Source organism: Haliotis cracherodii, unplaced genomic scaffold (assembly GCF_022045235.1).
Source record: "Haliotis cracherodii isolate W230 unplaced genomic scaffold, xgHalCrac1.p SCAF_18, whole genome shotgun sequence".
NCBI classification, from domain to species: domain Eukaryota; kingdom Metazoa; phylum Mollusca; class Gastropoda; order Lepetellida; family Haliotidae; genus Haliotis; species Haliotis cracherodii.
In genome coordinates, this window is record NW_027266273.1 from 26940606 (window position 1) to 26948196 (window position 7591).

Sequence of the window (7591 nt, forward strand, 5' to 3'; positions counted from 1 at the left end):
CGTTTTATGTTTAGGACCGAAAGACTTTAAGAGATGGTACTTTTTGTTATCCTGCCTAGCGCTCTGGAAAAAACAAAGGACTGGTCGGCTCGAGTCAGAATACTGTACGTGAGTGGGGTATTCGTGTTAAACTGCCGCATGGTACTAGTATATCCGTGGGCTAGCTTTATAAAACACACACACACACACACACACACACACACACACACACACACACACACACGTACTCCCTCACACACACACGCGTGAAAGTCGCTATATAAGTGCAACCATCTTGAAGTCGACGTTACAACCCATTTCGCCTCATTTGTTATGATTATGGAAACAGTTGTTTTCGTCGCTTGCCTGTTTAACAACACAGTTTCGTTACTGAAGTTAGAACTAGAGTTCTGTGTTTCTCCCCGTGTTGGTTACATGATGACATGTTTCCTTCACCAATCAACTTCAAGGGCGTCGTACCAGGAAGTTATGTGCGAGGTTTAGTTTAAGTGCCCAGAAACAATAATATGACTCTCCATCGGACAAAATCTGCATTCCAAGGTTCAACCCTCCTTTACAATTTTCTCATCAGAATTAATGTATCCCATGTATTTTCTTCTTACATTCCACTAGACACGTCTCCTCTGTGCGCCGTTGCTAAAATCAATGGATACGTTACAGTCAATGTCGAAATTCTCAGTCAATTTGAACAGTAACGGTCAAGCATCTTTGCTTGATGCTCTGTGACGTTACAAATTGTTACCGACTAAGTTGACGGATAAGATGGACGAATTCTACAAGTAAAACACGATCAGACATGAAGATAAAATATCGTTTGCTCCAGCTGAGAGAAATGCACGGTAAATAGTACAACAGTTTTGCTGTTTGTTAGCAATATTCCATCTATAAATAAACAATTCTGGTTCAGACAATCCAGTGGTTGACATCATGAGCATCGACCTACGCCATTGGGATGCGATAACATCGATCAACCAAGTCAGCGAGCTTGACCGACCGATCCTGTGAATCAACTCGTAGGTCGATGGGTTGATAAAATAAGAGTGTAATACATGGTAAACATGGTACCACATGGCAGTCAACGCTCCGGCCTATCTTGTAGAGGACATGGGTGGCCTAGTCGACTAAGGCGACGCAATTCGCTGAACAGCGTCGCGTCCCTTGGGCACATCGGAAACCTGTGGTCGCGGGTTCGAACTATGTTTCTAGGTTTGTCAGCACCATACCCGTGCTCGTGGGTTTCACCAAAGTGGCAAACATCTAACACCTGCATCACCTTGGTGTTCCTCCCACATCAAGCTAACACGCCTTGATACAACTAGAACACAGTTCAAAGCGGGGTTAAACCCAACTCACTCACTCACTCTTGACTTCGTAATCTACGGTGTTGTCATACACTGAATACTTAATGAGTGAGTGAGTATGGTGTAACGCCGCTTTTAGCAATATTCCAGCAATATCACGGCGGGGTACACCAGAAATGGGCTTCACGCATAGTACCCATGTCTGGAATCGAACCTGGGTCTTCGGCGTGACGAGCGAACGCTTTAACCACTTGGCTACCCGACCGCCCCGAGTACTAAATGGGATCGGGTGAACACACTATTGACTATCAGAAAAACATTTTTAATGCAGGGTTATGCAGGACCAGTCTCTGCTGTGGTGTTAAGTGTAATAAATGAAGTTACTATACATTTAACAGGAAAATATAACAAATTGCAAAGACTAAATAGTTTTTTAAGAGGTTTAAAAAAATCATTCGGTCACACCAATTAAGTGAAAAACAACAACATCTCATTTTGTTTAACTGACATTGCTTCAAGTCTGAGGCTTCGATTCCCGACATGGGTACAATGTGTGAAGCCCATTTCCGGTGATATTGCTGGAATATTGCTAAAAGCGGCGTTAAACTATACTCACTAACTCACTCAAGTCTGAGGCAGATCATGTTCTGGTATGTGAAGAGTACACATGACCCGACTCGTCACAAACACGCCTCTAAACGGTCTCAATGGAGCTGTTATTGTTTCCCGATACAGATACACTGAAGGAATGGGCAAGGCGGGACACATCCCTGCACATACTGCTTCAATATCGACACACATCCAGGTTATTTCCAAGAGGTATTTTAATATATGGTTTTAGTTAAAGTTTTAATGTAGTTTAATAAAATTATAATGGTAGCGGGGGCACGGGTGGTCCAGTCGTTTAAGGCGCCGCGATATCGCTGTGCAGAGCTGTCAGAAATCTATAATTGTAGGTTCGAATCCCGGTTCGCCCCGATTATGTTTCTAGTTTTGTCAGCACCATACCCGTGCTCGTGGGTTTCACCGAAGTGGTAAACGTCTGAGAGCTGCATCACTTGGGGCTTTCCTCCCACATTAAGCTGACACGCCGCGATATAACTGGAATAGTGTTAAAAGCGGCGTTAAACCCAACTCACTCACTCACTATAATGGTAGCGTTGGCTGTGCTCAGATTGAAGTAACCAGTTAAATATATAACGGGCAGATATGGCCCCGTTCCCAAAGCGATCTTAGCACTAAGATGATCGTAACTCCCATACTTTAACACAGGATTACGACAATTATAGCACTAAGTTGGCTTTGTGGAACGGGGCCATGTCACTGCCAGATCACCCGAGTTCTACAATCTATGCAGAGTAGACATGGTGCATGTGATTGAATGTTTCATCATATTTGAAGACCAACTCTCCGCGATCGATAAAATGTGGATCAATCTTTACGCTATCAAGCACTGGTCCAAACACAAACCGTGTGAATTCAGTACTCAGATAGTGGTGTTCGTATGACGTGAATGTTTTGACCAATTGTTTGGCGAAATAGCCTATAATCAGTAATTAAAGTTGTTTTATCAAGTCAATTCTTCCCATAACGTATGAGGACATGTGATCTATGAAAAACCATAGCTAACATTGCACCATACTCGGATACACAGATATGTCGGTTATATTGACACAGAGGCGAGTAGTTATGGAAGATGTGGCTTCAGGTTGATTGTGTCGTTGTAGATGGGGTGATGGTGTTTAGCAGGAAGAAATGTATCGTCTATCCTGCTGCTGTAGCAATGTGGGTCAGGTCAACACAAGCATAGATAAGACACAAATACAGCTCACAGAGTAGGAAGCACAGTCTCGGGAAGGTCGAGAAAACCTAGTTTGCTTTGGTAATCCACACAAAATAATTATTCCCCAAAATGGCTTTAAAACCTTCATTTTATATTTTTGACACAGGCCTTCTCCACTTTTTGTGACATTCCTTTGTTAATAAGGCATCGCGTACAAGTCTCGGTATTATATTAGTGAGTGAGTGAGTGAGTTGGGTTTAACGCCGCTTTTAAAAGTATTCCAGTTATATCACGGCGTGTCAGCTTAATGTGTGAGGAAAGCCCGAAGTGATGCAGGTCTCAGACGTTTACCACTTCGATGAAACCCACGAGCACGGGTATAGTACTGACAAACCTAGAAACATAATCGGGGCGAACCGGGATTAGAACCCACAATCATAGGTTTCTGGCGTGCCCAAGGGACGCAACTCTGCACAGCGAATCGCGTCGCCTCAGACGACTGGGCCACCCGTGCCCCCCAGTATTATATTAGAATGACACATACTGCTATACAGAGAGTTACAGACGGGGAGTCAGACACTAGAGAATGTAACTGATCTGACTTCTGTCATGACGTGTACATCCTGCACGGCATGCCTCAAACGTCTGAATGATATTTAAATCATGTAAAAGTTCCATCTGTCGTAAATAAACCATTGTACCAATCCGGTGGATACTAGTCCAAAAAAGAAATAAACAAATTATGTTTTCATTGTAGAGCTAGATTTCCTGTGAAGTGAACCGCTCTATATTGAAATTAGAACCGAAGGACATGGCTGCATATGGCGTTGCATATATGCTCCAACAACTCTCACATTATTATTAAATACAACAGACTATGTATGCCACGACCGCTTCGTAAGCCAACATGAAGTGGCTTCTATAATGGTGAAAGATCGGCCATTGCGAAAGTAATTCTTACGTCGTAGAAATACACCGAATGTGTCGTCCCTAAAATCTGAAATACACTCCTTCCGTCGAGTTCTATCCAATTATCTGCCCAACATGTAACTTTGAATTTTTAAATCACCACCATAAATATTGTATTTTGTATCCCATAAAAGTACATATTATTTCTCAATTATACTGTCTAGGAAGACTTCGTGTTCACATAAGTCGCGATAACCAACCCAAATCAACTAATCAGCCAACAATAACGTCGATATGAATTAGTGAGTGAGTTGGATTTAACAGTATTCCAGTTATATCGCGGCGTGTCAGCTTAATGTTGGAGGAAAGCCCGATGTGATTCAGGTGTCAGACGTTTACCACTTCGGTGAAACCCACGAGCACGGGTATGGTGCTGACAAACCTAGGATTCGAACCCACAATCATTGGCTTTTGGCGTGCCCAAGGGACGCAACTCTGCACAGCGAATCGCTGCGCCTGAGAAGACTGGGCCACCCGTGCCCCCCGATACAAATTAAGGTTCGTACTAAAGTACTTACTTCTTAACATGAAACACCTCACGACTGCACGATGCTAGAGATAACCCAGGTTGTAAGGTCAATCGGCATGAGTTTCATAGTGATGAAACGGGATAACTGCGCTTATCAGTAGCAGACATCACTACTGCATCTCACGGCCCTCTTCCATATAGTCAGTACCGCGGGTGAGAATAACAAACTTTGAAGTTGACTTTATCTTTTGAAACTGAAGTAAGGGGTCGGTCATGTTATTTCCTTGGTAGATGGGGGCTATGCATTCAGACACAAACAAGGAACAAGCATATATGTTTCCTTTTTTACGTTTAATTACTCTTTGTTTGAAGTAAACGTCGTCTGACAGTTTTTATTTGTCAAAAAGTTACGAAAATCATGTTTTGTTTCAGTACGTGTTTCTGTCCAGTCACACGCGTTAGTATGGCAACAATAATCAAGAAAATCTTCAGCGCATTCATATCTTAAAAGGATGTTTGTAGGGACAGTGGTTGCCTGTTGTTTGTTCTTATGTTCAGGTTTGGGACATTTTGCACCTTGAGTGTGTTTGTCAGGACTCTGGTGATAACAAGTTCTGGATAAGACATTGTTACCATCCTATATGTATATTAATCATTGAAAGTGATAAAATCATCAGGTCATAACTATGTCCTCCCTCACTACATAGACACGCCTTTATCCGCAGTGGCAACGCCAGAGACTGTTGTCGTCACAACTGCCCCACATTACGAAGGTGTGTCCGAGCAAGCGTCTGTTGATTGATCGGGGACAGTGTTATAGAGAGAGATATGGGGGGATACGACAGCCCTGCATACCTCCAGTGTGTTTGTGGATGTTTCTGTGGCAGGTGGTGAGTGGAAGCGGGTACAGTATCGGACAAAAACCAGTAGCAAATGTCTTGGGTATGTCACACGTATCAGATAGGTTCCGTTTGCATCACGAGGACCTGTCTAGCCTACTCCCAACGTCGCAATACTTTTTAACCCAAGAATGCCAAAATTGCTACTTTATCTCCTTGTAACTTGGAATCAATACAGCTTCGCCTGTTCCTTACAATGCCAAACTGCATGTTCACAAAGGCTGATTAATTTTATGAATAATACAAATTCCAGAAGAGGTTTCTTGTAACCGAATCATCGATCATATTTTGAAAATCCGGATGAATGATTTCCGTTAAGTTTAAAACTCAGATTATAATCTTAATGGTAGGTTTGGATTACATACTTCTCAAAGGTTTGTGACTCTGTCCACAGAAAACAATTATGGCATCTTGTCAAATTACATGGTTTTAGTTGTACAATTGGTAATTTGTTGTGTTACATGTATCGAAGTGGAAAGGTTTGTGTGCGAAATAATGGTACTATATCTGCTACCTTTGTAAGTGATGTTGGCGTGAAGCAAGGATGCATATTGACTCCTCTTCTATTTTCATTCTTTTTTAATGAATTAGCTCAACAAATCCAAATAAATTGTTTTGATGGCATCTAGCTTCATCCCGAAGCAGTAATGTTATTTCTCCTTTTGTTTGCCGATGAATAGTAATGTTTTCAACCACAGTTCCTGGTCTACAGAAACATATTAATGAATTGGAAAATTATTGCTAAAATGGGGTTTGTCGGTAAACCTAAATTGAACCTAGCCTTTAGTTTTCAAGAAAGGTGGCACTTCATCTAAGAGAGGAACATGGCATCACCAAGATGAATGTGTATCATCATATCAGTATCTAGGTGTTTATTTTACAGGCTTTCATGGACTTTCCATGCAAATACTGCTGCAACGCAAGCAAACCGGATTTTAATTTGAATTCTTATATAATATTATTTAAAAACATTTGGGGATGTTTCGTACACCACGTACTTTAAATATTCGACACAAAAATCGGTACAATTTTACTATATAGAGCCGCGATTTGGGGTATGGAACTATATGATTCAGTGGAGAAACTACATCTTTATACATGTAAGCGATTCCTTGGTGTTAAACCAAGTACCCCAAGTTTAATGGTGTATGGAGACAGTGGACAATATCCGTGACATATTTTTGCAAAGATTAGAGTAATTAAGTATTGCTTAAAATTAGTACATATGCCATTTGAAAGGTACTTGAAGAAATGTTATAATATGATGCTACCTTTTGACACGAAGGGTTGTTGTAATTGGGTAACTTACGTTAGAAGCCTTCTTAACTCGTGTGGCTGTGGAAACATATGGTTAAATCAGCATATTGGCATATCACCAAACTTTATTCATTGTTTTTCGCAAACCTTGAAGGACATGTATATTCAGAATTGGCACGCGTCTCTTTCATTGTCTAGTAAATGAACGTGCCATTCTTTGTTCAAGAAGCGTTTTATTACTGACAAATATTTATTAAATGTAAACGTTAGTAACTTCAAAAATATACATATATATAAGTATAAAATATACAGGTATCCCACGTGAAAACAGATTTTGTCAGAACTGCAACTTACAAAAAAGTAGAAGACGAATACCATTCTATCTTTGTTTGCCCTACATATTCGGACCTACAACGTAAGAATATTAATAAGTTTTGCAATTCCCTTTAGCTGGTAAACATAAGTGTACCCGTGTCAACGGAAAATGTTATACATTTGCGAAACCTATCGATGTATATATATTCCATGCTATGAATTTTAGAAAATCTGCTGGATAAAAGTTTGTTTGTAACGCAAGACACACACACTACTGGACAAATTGTAATGTGCTGTAGGCCTGTGGTCGTTAAGTATGTGAAATAAAGATTGAAGTAGTTCATTTGTTGTGATCTAGCCGGTGTTTATATCACCGGACTGATTCTTGTCTGTGTGGTAAGTACTACTTGCTTATGATTCTACCTGTATCATTCGCAACCCCCAGCTTCCTTCACATACTTCCCCCTTGCTGGTGTGTCAACAAGGACAGTTCTTTTGTTTGGATATTTTATCAATTCTTGTTTCTGCTCACATGGAATGCGGATTAGAATGTCCATTCTGGGGTTGAGCATTGACCTACTGTTGACCAGAGAGGGGT